Consider the following 9065-nt stretch of genomic DNA (forward strand, 5'->3'; position numbering starts at 1 on the left):
TATTACAAATCAAACCAAACCATAGGCTGAATGCACTGTTACACCACTGCAAAGCATTTTACATTGCTACATCTTTACTGAACAAACAGCTTAAAAATGCAAGGTTGCGAATACAAAAACTGACCTCTTGGGAAAAAGGTAACTGGACTGTGCGTCTGATGTGCCCTACCTGTCCTACACAGATCCATAAAAAACGTTGGATGCTGAATTAGAATGTGCAGACATGTCTCGCACTTGATAACATCTGTGTTCATGAGCCTATGATGACATTCATGAGAAGTTACTATGGGGGGAGGGGGGAATACAGCACTCTCCAAAATATGTTGCTGACATGTTGCTAAAGACTATCTCTATGTTCCAGAGCACTAATAGAACAACCCGTTAGTAAATTTGGAGGAGGGGGGGGGGGATAATAATAATCTTCATCCCATGGTGAAATAATATATTTATGTCAGGAATCACCCATGTGAAAGTTTCACCAGATCATGCATGCAGAAAATGCATGCTTTAAAACAATCTGCATACAGGAACAAGTCAAAACACCTCCTATGCAATGCAGAGGACTGGTCTGATTGAGCTCGACAATAATAGACATTAAAGCAATTAAGAACATTATATTAGATTATAAATAGAAAGTTAACATGCAGGGCTTAGCATTGAACGTTTTTCCTATAAACAAGTAAATCCACATTTTACTTATCCGAAGAACGAAGAAAATCATCCGATTATGCACAAGCAGACAAGCCTTAATGAGGAGCCCTGATATAGTTTCCTCAACTAACTGCTTTGACTGTTTAAACCATTTGTTCCATAACAATGTAAAATACCATTTATGTTTCTACATAAAGACTATATAATAACTTCCCTGAAGATCAAATCACATTTTAAGAATTACTTACGCAGAAATACAAGTAACTGCGATGGTTCATAATCTCTCTCATAACCACAGTAGTCTCATTTGACAGAGCCACTAAAAGCAGCACAAGTGGCTCAAGCCTTAGTCTAGCTCTCAGAGGTGCAGACTAGCAGCTGCAAACAGCCATCAAAAAAAAAAAAAAAAAAAAAAAAAAGAGCACTACAATCCTGTGGAATCAAAGGCATCCGTAATCAAGCACACATTTCACTGAGGTCATGGCTCTACACTGAATACCACTCCGGCAGCGCTGTAATGCTACAGTGCCCGTTACACAGGATCTTCAATGAAGCCAGCCAGCCAAAGCACACATTGTGTGTGCTACAATGGTTCAGACAGCTCACTAAATGGCAAGACTGAGTGCTAAAAATATCCTGCCAAGCTTCAGGTGACATAATTCTCTCAAATACAGTGAAAAAGGCATAAAGAAAGACCCTGCTTTGTTTCATAAGTGGCATCACTTCTCTGTAGCTTGGCTACTGCTATTTTCTTTTCATGAAAAGCCTACAGCTCAACGTTAAAGGAACACTCCAGTGTTCTCTTTATCTGCTGTATTGATTACTACGCAACTGCCCACAGACTTCTATTATAAGTTTCTTTTGAGTTAATGGGTTTTCTTTGCTGTCACCAAGTGATCATATCTTGGCTTTCAAAACAAAGCAGACACTGGAGTCAGGAGGGTCGCACAAGATAGACTGTAGAAAGCTGAAGTCAATAAGACAGCAAAGCAAAATCCTGGACATTTAAGGCAAGTTAGAAATCCTGCGTTTGTAAGAAAAAAACAAACAGGTCCTGGAAAAAAAGTAAGTTCAGGCTAAGTAAACAACTATTGTTCACTGTAATAATCTAGAGGCAACAAATATGAGCTAGAAACAATGTACTTCTGTGAAATTCCAGGAGTTTTCCTAAAAACTTTCAAATTTCCAAAAGCTTTGAATTCTTCATTCCACATTTCCCACACCGTTATCCATCACTTTTATGGTCCTCTGTGTAAATGTCTCTCAGGGCCTCCATCTTTACCTATAAAGCCATATATGGGAGGCCCATAACCTGCTCTCTGACCGCAGTTAGCTCATTCCTCCAGATTCCCTTAACACTTAACCTAAACATCAACAACCTCTTGATACTTTCAGTAGAAAACACACAGACCCTGAAAGAGGGATCTGCTGGACTTTCTAGAATCCTTTAAGCTGAGCTGTTTTACTGCAAGATCTCTCAGCAAGTTTCCAATGTCAATGAAGGGAACCGGCCAGATGAATAACATCAAACAAACTATATAGTCCGTTTATTTGTTTTGCATAGAAGAGTATATGATATCACTGCCCAGTTTATGGTAAAACATAAATACGTCATTTTGTGCTATCAGTGTTCCAGTGTTTTTTAAATGCCCATCACTTTTATAATAGATGTTTGTGATTCTACACAATGTATTTCTTGCGAGTCTGAGGTTCAGAAGATCATGAAGCACAGCTCTTCAAAAACGAACCTGCTTAGGCGATGAAGCAGAAAACGATAAGTGTTAAGGTTTTTCAGACACTTTAAAAGGGAGGCGCCATCAGCTTTTTTTAAGAAAGAGAAAAAACATGAGATTAAAAAATGAGACTATTTGCAGCTTCTTCTGTTCCTCTAAAGATAGTCTTTCTGAGAAGTGGTATCAGAAAAGGGGAGATGGATGCGTCAGCAGCAGCATGAGGAAGTGATCCCCTATATTAATGACTATGTTGCATTTTCACGCACAGATGAAACTAAGCCTGAGAGTGGAGATGGCCAACATTTCATTCGCTCAAATCTTCCTGGTGAAAGCTAACTGAACTCCAACATGCTTTGAACAATTTAGAAAAAAGTTCTGATAGGATCAACCTCATTTACACACTCAAGAAAAGGAACTCTTAGTGAAGGACCACCTTAAAAACACTGGATGAGAATAATAAAGAAGAACATATTTCTTGAACTCATGAAACCTGAGAAGACAGACCGTGTCTGTAGATGGACAGCAGCCATAGCAGCTCCTGCGGTTTTAATAGACTAACTCCAGGCTCGCAGGTAAACATCTAAAGCAGCACAGTGTGATGGTAATGACCACACAAAATGTGGCTCTTGTCTGTTATTAACACAAACCGCAGCAGGTCAGAAAACAAATTCAGCCTGTTTTGCAAGCCCTTTCTGGACCTCATTTCAAACCTAGGTCAGGAAGAAACCATGTAATCATCACAGAGTAACAAGCGCCAAGGTCATTACATCAGAACCAGACTGCTTATAAAAAGGTACAACTATATGTCTGTCGCCTATCAGACCTTGTTATTCACTCCTGTAGTGAGCTTTGACTTATTATCTACCTGCCACAGAGCATTTGTTCCCTGTGACTATGCTGCTTCAGGCAAAGGCTGAGGTTGTAGGATTAGATCATTCTGAACTTCTCCAACAGATACGTTAAAAGATCCAGCAGGAAAAAAAAGACAAATCCAGTCAGGAAACATGCAAATAAAAGTAAGATCTCAACTACACATTGGTAACTAAACAAGTGCCCTGCAGGCAAACAACAAAGATGCTAAGGAAGCAGCATAGAGCACATAAGGTCATTCACTAAGGGTTCAGCCTCCTCCCTGATGACCTATATGGTGCAATCGTGGCTTTACCTCCACCTTAGCCACTCCAACTGTGTCAAAGCACTACATCCCTACACATGGATCACTCTCTGAATGCTAATTGCTCCCAGGATTTGATTTGAGGGCAAGCAGCGCTGATACACGATATTCCTCCACAAGCAGCGAGATACACAAATATACTGTACTATGCAAAAGTCTAAACCAGGATTACATGGATTATGAGAAGCAAAAAATGCATTTTTAAATATATTCCCTTGCTTTTATACTGCAACTGAAAATAAAAGCTGTACTTAATGTTTGTTTTGCCTGGAAAGCATTTAAATTATGAACATTACTGCATAATAATAATAATAATAATAATAATAATAATAATAATAATAAGTAACTAAGCAGTTGATTAAATAAAGGCCCCATTCCTCTGAATAACAATCTATATGTTTTAACATAATCAGGGGAAGCCACACACAGCATAACATGCCATTTGCAAGTCAATCAATTCACCTAGGTTACAGGTTGTCAGAGAAAGAGGAAAAACAATTACAAAGCAATGATTAGGGCGCTGCACATATTTCAAATTTCTACCCAAACAGTGTTTAAACAAAGTAAATGAAAGAAACAAATCAATGCATTCTTTGCAAGGGGAGCTTAAACCTTGCCTGCATGAGAATCTTTACATGAATTACAAGAGAAAGTGGGAAAAAAAAGATGCATGACAATTAGTCTCTGCTCAATGGGAAATAGATACTCCATTTATCTTTAGAGGGAGAAGGAAATCTGTGCTGCCAGTTCCTGCATTTTGAGCAACCTTTGACTAATAAGTAATCACTGTAGTGCATCTTTTTAAGTTTTTTTTTTTCTTGGCATTTTACTTTTAAAAAAAATAAAAATAAAAAACAGAAGCTGAGCATAATGCCTAAGGAAGTCTTTTTTATCTAATAAACCAGTGCCTGTGCTATTATTTCTGTTCTTTGTTTGCCAATAGAAAAAAAAATCATTGCTTTGACACTGGTCACGTCTAAATGTTCACAACAGAAAACAGTATTTTAAAAAATTCTCAAATAATTAAGTAGATGAAGCCAGATAACACAAAAATAACATTCCCAAGACACATGGTGCTGATGCCTACAGTACTTCGCCTACCTAACACCCACTACAGACCTGCTTCTGCTTGCCTACTAGGTGGGTGATGTCCAGAACAATTATGTAACACCTTTAAAGTGACCAACCCCCGTCAGCTTCACCAAGCACTCAAAGGGCATGGTTGCAGCACATTCCAAGCCAAACAAGTGCTGCTCAGGCTGATTCAACGGCATGGTCTCCAGTGCTGGAAGCCGTAAACTGTAAGCAGCTTAGCTGGTGACAAACAGCTGGTTGGGATGTAGATTAAGAGAGGAAAAGGGGCAGCAGGGGACTGGATCAATGGAAAATGGCCAACCTCAGTGTCAAATGTCAAAGCATGGCAGGGCATCGGAGCTTCAATTGTACATGGACCCCAGGGGTGAGATTCCACCTACATAACCTATACAAAGATGTGTAATCCGCAGCTCATGAAAACCCATGTTTCTTACAGTCTTATTCCTTTTTTCCAATCTCTAGTCTATGTTCTGCCCAGGGTTGCAGAATATAGGCAAAATGAGATTATGAGATTATATTGCCACACATTGCAAATGTGATCTAATATGCAATATATTCCAACTTCACTGGTAAAGAAATCTGATATGGTTAAAGTCTTGCATGTACTAATTTGGCCAAGTTTATTGACCTTTGTTGGATTACATCATAGCACCCACCCACAGAAACACTCACCTGAAACTGTATTTGGTCAATACACTGACCGCAAATGCTGTAACTTGTTAAAGGGCTTATTTGCATATATTGATACATGTACTGAAAAGGCCAATAGAGCACTATTAACAAAAGATATATTGTGTGGCCCAAGTTCTTCAGATGATCGTGTCATCTTGGCACACTTCAAAACACCTGATTCAATTAAGTCAGGCACAAAACCGCATTTGCATTTTATTAAACTGAATGAAGAAGTTCTTAATGGCATTCAACTAGTGTTCATCTTGGGGAATACCCAAACACCTTTACTGAAGAGAGCCACAAATAGCATCCACAGTCATCAGCTATAGCTTACATACTTGAATAGAGACAATGATGTAAGAGAATTGCTCAGGGATTAAAAATGGTAGACAAACAGAACCAAATGGCACCACATTAGCCCAATAAGCCTTACAACAATCTTGAGAGCTAACTCTGAGCACAGAGCCCATGAAGAAATCTAAATAAAAGCTAGTGAACTATGACAGGATGAAGGACTGGACAACAGTTGATATCATATCACATGCTAGCTATCTACTGATACCCCCAAACGCATCTTTCGTTCCCCTCAGTGCGGTCACATGACCGAAAGAAGGAAGGAAAGCGTGACAGGGCCACCAGGTTTCACAAGGCCCTTTGGCCTGAAGAGGAAGTGGGCCAACCCACTGTGGGACACCCGCTGCCCTCTCCACACCCCATGCTTTCCCGCTTTTCCTCTCCAGAGCATCTTCTTTCCTCTTTTCCCCTCGTGTTTCCCCGAAAGTCCAATGGATTTACAGACAGCCATCTTTTAGCATGTTGTTACCAATTCACCGTCTTGCTACAAATGCCACTGGAAGTTATCATTTCAAAGGAAGACTTGTGTGGAGACAAATCTGCCTAGTAATATTATTCTTATATTTGATGAGCTGAATATAATTCCATTCTTTGCTGTAGCAATGCATCAATGACAGCCATGACAGGCTGGCTGAAGGCCCAGTGTGACAACAGCCTGACAATACCTCATTGGTAAACACACAACATACTGACCCTACCATTTACTGTAGCATTAGTGTCCATTCCCATAGAACATGTCTGGTGCAGTACAGCGTCACTTTTGTGTCCATATGCAACATGGTCAAGGATGCACCAATACAGGAAATCAAAAGCACTGGGAAAATATCTATTACATACCATGATACCACAACACGAGAGCACTGCTCATAACATGGACACTGAGCTCAATCTAAGCCTTTAATAGGTAACTGTGGACGATCACTTTCTAAAAGGAAGCCAACAACTCTTCATTTTGTTTTTCCAAAGGAGCCTCTAAACCGGCATTCCTCCGTGCCCAAGAGGACACACTATCACGGGGATTTCCTTCCTTTCACTCCAAGAGGGACAGGACTGGGGTCAGGCCACAGCAGGGTGAGGTTGTCTTGACCCAGAGCTAACTGCTATCAGCATGTAACTAAAATGAATTAGTCGTTCAGACATATGAGTACAAATTAGCTGCACAAATTTTAAAAAGGAGTTTACAAACTACAGTCGAATTAGCCACTTCTGCCTCCACAGGCTCTGCAATTCACAAAAAAGACAAGTCTGTAAAGCTTTATCTAGCCAGTGTCTCAGGAAATGTTTGTGTCATTCATGACATTATCAGCTTTGAACACTGACATATTATCAGTCTTTCTTGGTCAGGCCATGTTCCTTGAAGTCAACTGTAGGCTTAAAGCCTCTTTGAAATAGGAAGTGAGTAATTTTCCTCATGATTACACAATTCAGTGCTGTGCATTAGAACACATTTATCTGAATAGATTCTACATTTAAGGAGACTACAGTATACACATATGTAGGTTAATCTACAACTAGAGCCATATGACAGGGACTAGGCACCAGCAGTGCACAGTCATAAAAGATCATTCCATTAAAAATAAATGAAGAGGCAACAGGATCCTCCTCACCACCTCCAACGCCTTTACTCAACAGTTCAGTACGCCCATGGCACACATCTTAGACGAATCAAATCACCCAACAACTAACAAACAGCACTAGAGACCACTGTGGTTGTTTATGGTCTTCAAAGTGGACTGCAACATGATGGTCATCTATATGCTCTGTCCACAAACAGTACATACCATGGCCACTTCTGAAAAGAACATATTTACAATGTTCGTGTATATGAGGTTAGCCGGTAGCCAATTCCGATTTTAAAGCAGAACTGCGCTTATTCCCTGGTCATTTATTTCTCTTTTTCTACAGAAGAAACTAGTCTTCGGCTCAGCCCTGAACTAGGCGGGGTCGGTGCTCAGACACATGAAGAGCCAGCAGACTGCGTTCAAGCCATTAAATAAACCGGTTTAGCGCGCAGGCTAACGCTACAAATGCCTGACAGACCGTTAGCTAGAGGGTTATAAGAGAGTGGGCTTCGGTAACTTCACACAAAGGCGTTTGGTTAAATGACATTTCATCGTGTTATCAGCCCAACACGCCCAGTTCCCCTTATATCACTCATTCGTACAACTTTTCCATTTCCGCTGTAACTTCCACAGAGCCGTGAATAAAAGACAGAAGAACGCCATTCCTCACACGGCTTTACCTACGCGGTCTAACAGTCCCCGACCATCAGCAGCCCTCGGCTAAGTTTACCTCAGAGCGCGAGGGTGTGATTTGAATTTGCGGGGAAAAACGGCGCCTGTGAAACGTTAGGAGTTGAATTGTTTCACTCCAGCTCCGCCATATTCGAGCCGTTTGACCCGCTCTCTTCCGCAAACCGTGTGTTCGTGTATCTAACCGGTCTCGGGGCTCTCTCGCACGGCTGCGCGGAAACAAGCCGGCCGGAAAGCCTGAACGGCGGCTCCAGGTCTCCTGTTACCGAATAACCGCTGCTTGTCACGACGCGAAATGTGGGCTAACGCAACGGTAACAGCAACGCCACCAAAATATAAGAGTACTCACAGATCTGCTCCGGAGCTCCAACCCGCTGTACGCCTCTCTCTCTCTCTTTCCTTTCTCTCTCTCTCTTTTGCTCGCTGCCTCCCTCCCTTAGTTCAGCGCTCTGTCTCTCTCTCTCTTTCTCTCTCTCGCCCTCCTCGCTGGGTGAGGTTTGAGTTGTGTGTGACGTCGCAGCCTCGGTTTCGGCATCACTGCTCTGAGCTCTGCCCATTGTCGGACATAAAGCGGGAAGCGTGCTGCAAATCCACAGCTGATACTAGCGTTATAGCGCTGTGGTGAATAGGAGTATATTTTGCCAGTTGTGTGAATAGTAATTCTCTTCACACATGTATTGTATAATAACTTTGTGGTAACTTCAATGTAATTACAACGAAAAATTCTGCATAATTAATGATGAACAATGTCATTCAAAGTTGTTTAATGTGCATTGAGACCCGTTTCCACCATTAGGAAAAAAAAATATATCTATACACACACACACACACACACACGCACACACACACACACACACACACACACACACACACACACACACACATATATATATATATATATATATATATATATATATATATATATATATATATATATATATATATATATATTTGTGTGTGTGTCAGTTTTGCCATATAGTAAGTCATAATAATAAGAAAGCTTTCAATAATTATGCTTGAGTATTTTTGTGTTGATTATGCATAGCATCTCATAATAATGATTTAGTGACTCATTACAATGAGAATACAGAATATAGAATTCGAGAAAGTAAGTCATTATGAGATGCTAAGTTA

The 9065-nt window shown here is 40.6% G+C and overlaps 1 protein-coding gene across 1 annotated transcript in view; it reads right to left on the reverse strand.

Annotated features, from left to right (window-relative positions):
• Nucleotides 1–8429, reverse strand: part of rap1b (RAP1B, member of RAS oncogene family) — a 78766-nt gene extending 70337 nt beyond the window's left edge. The window contains exon 1 of the mRNA XM_017716857.2: nt 8281–8429. The gene's annotated coding sequence lies outside the window, so the exon portion shown is untranslated. The remainder of the gene's footprint in view (nt 1–8280) is intronic.
• Between the last annotated feature and the right edge of the window lie 636 nt (nt 8430–9065).

The sequence above is a fragment of the Pygocentrus nattereri genome, chromosome 1 (genome assembly GCF_015220715.1).
Source record: "Pygocentrus nattereri isolate fPygNat1 chromosome 1, fPygNat1.pri, whole genome shotgun sequence".
NCBI lineage: Eukaryota > Metazoa > Chordata > Actinopteri > Characiformes > Serrasalmidae > Pygocentrus > Pygocentrus nattereri.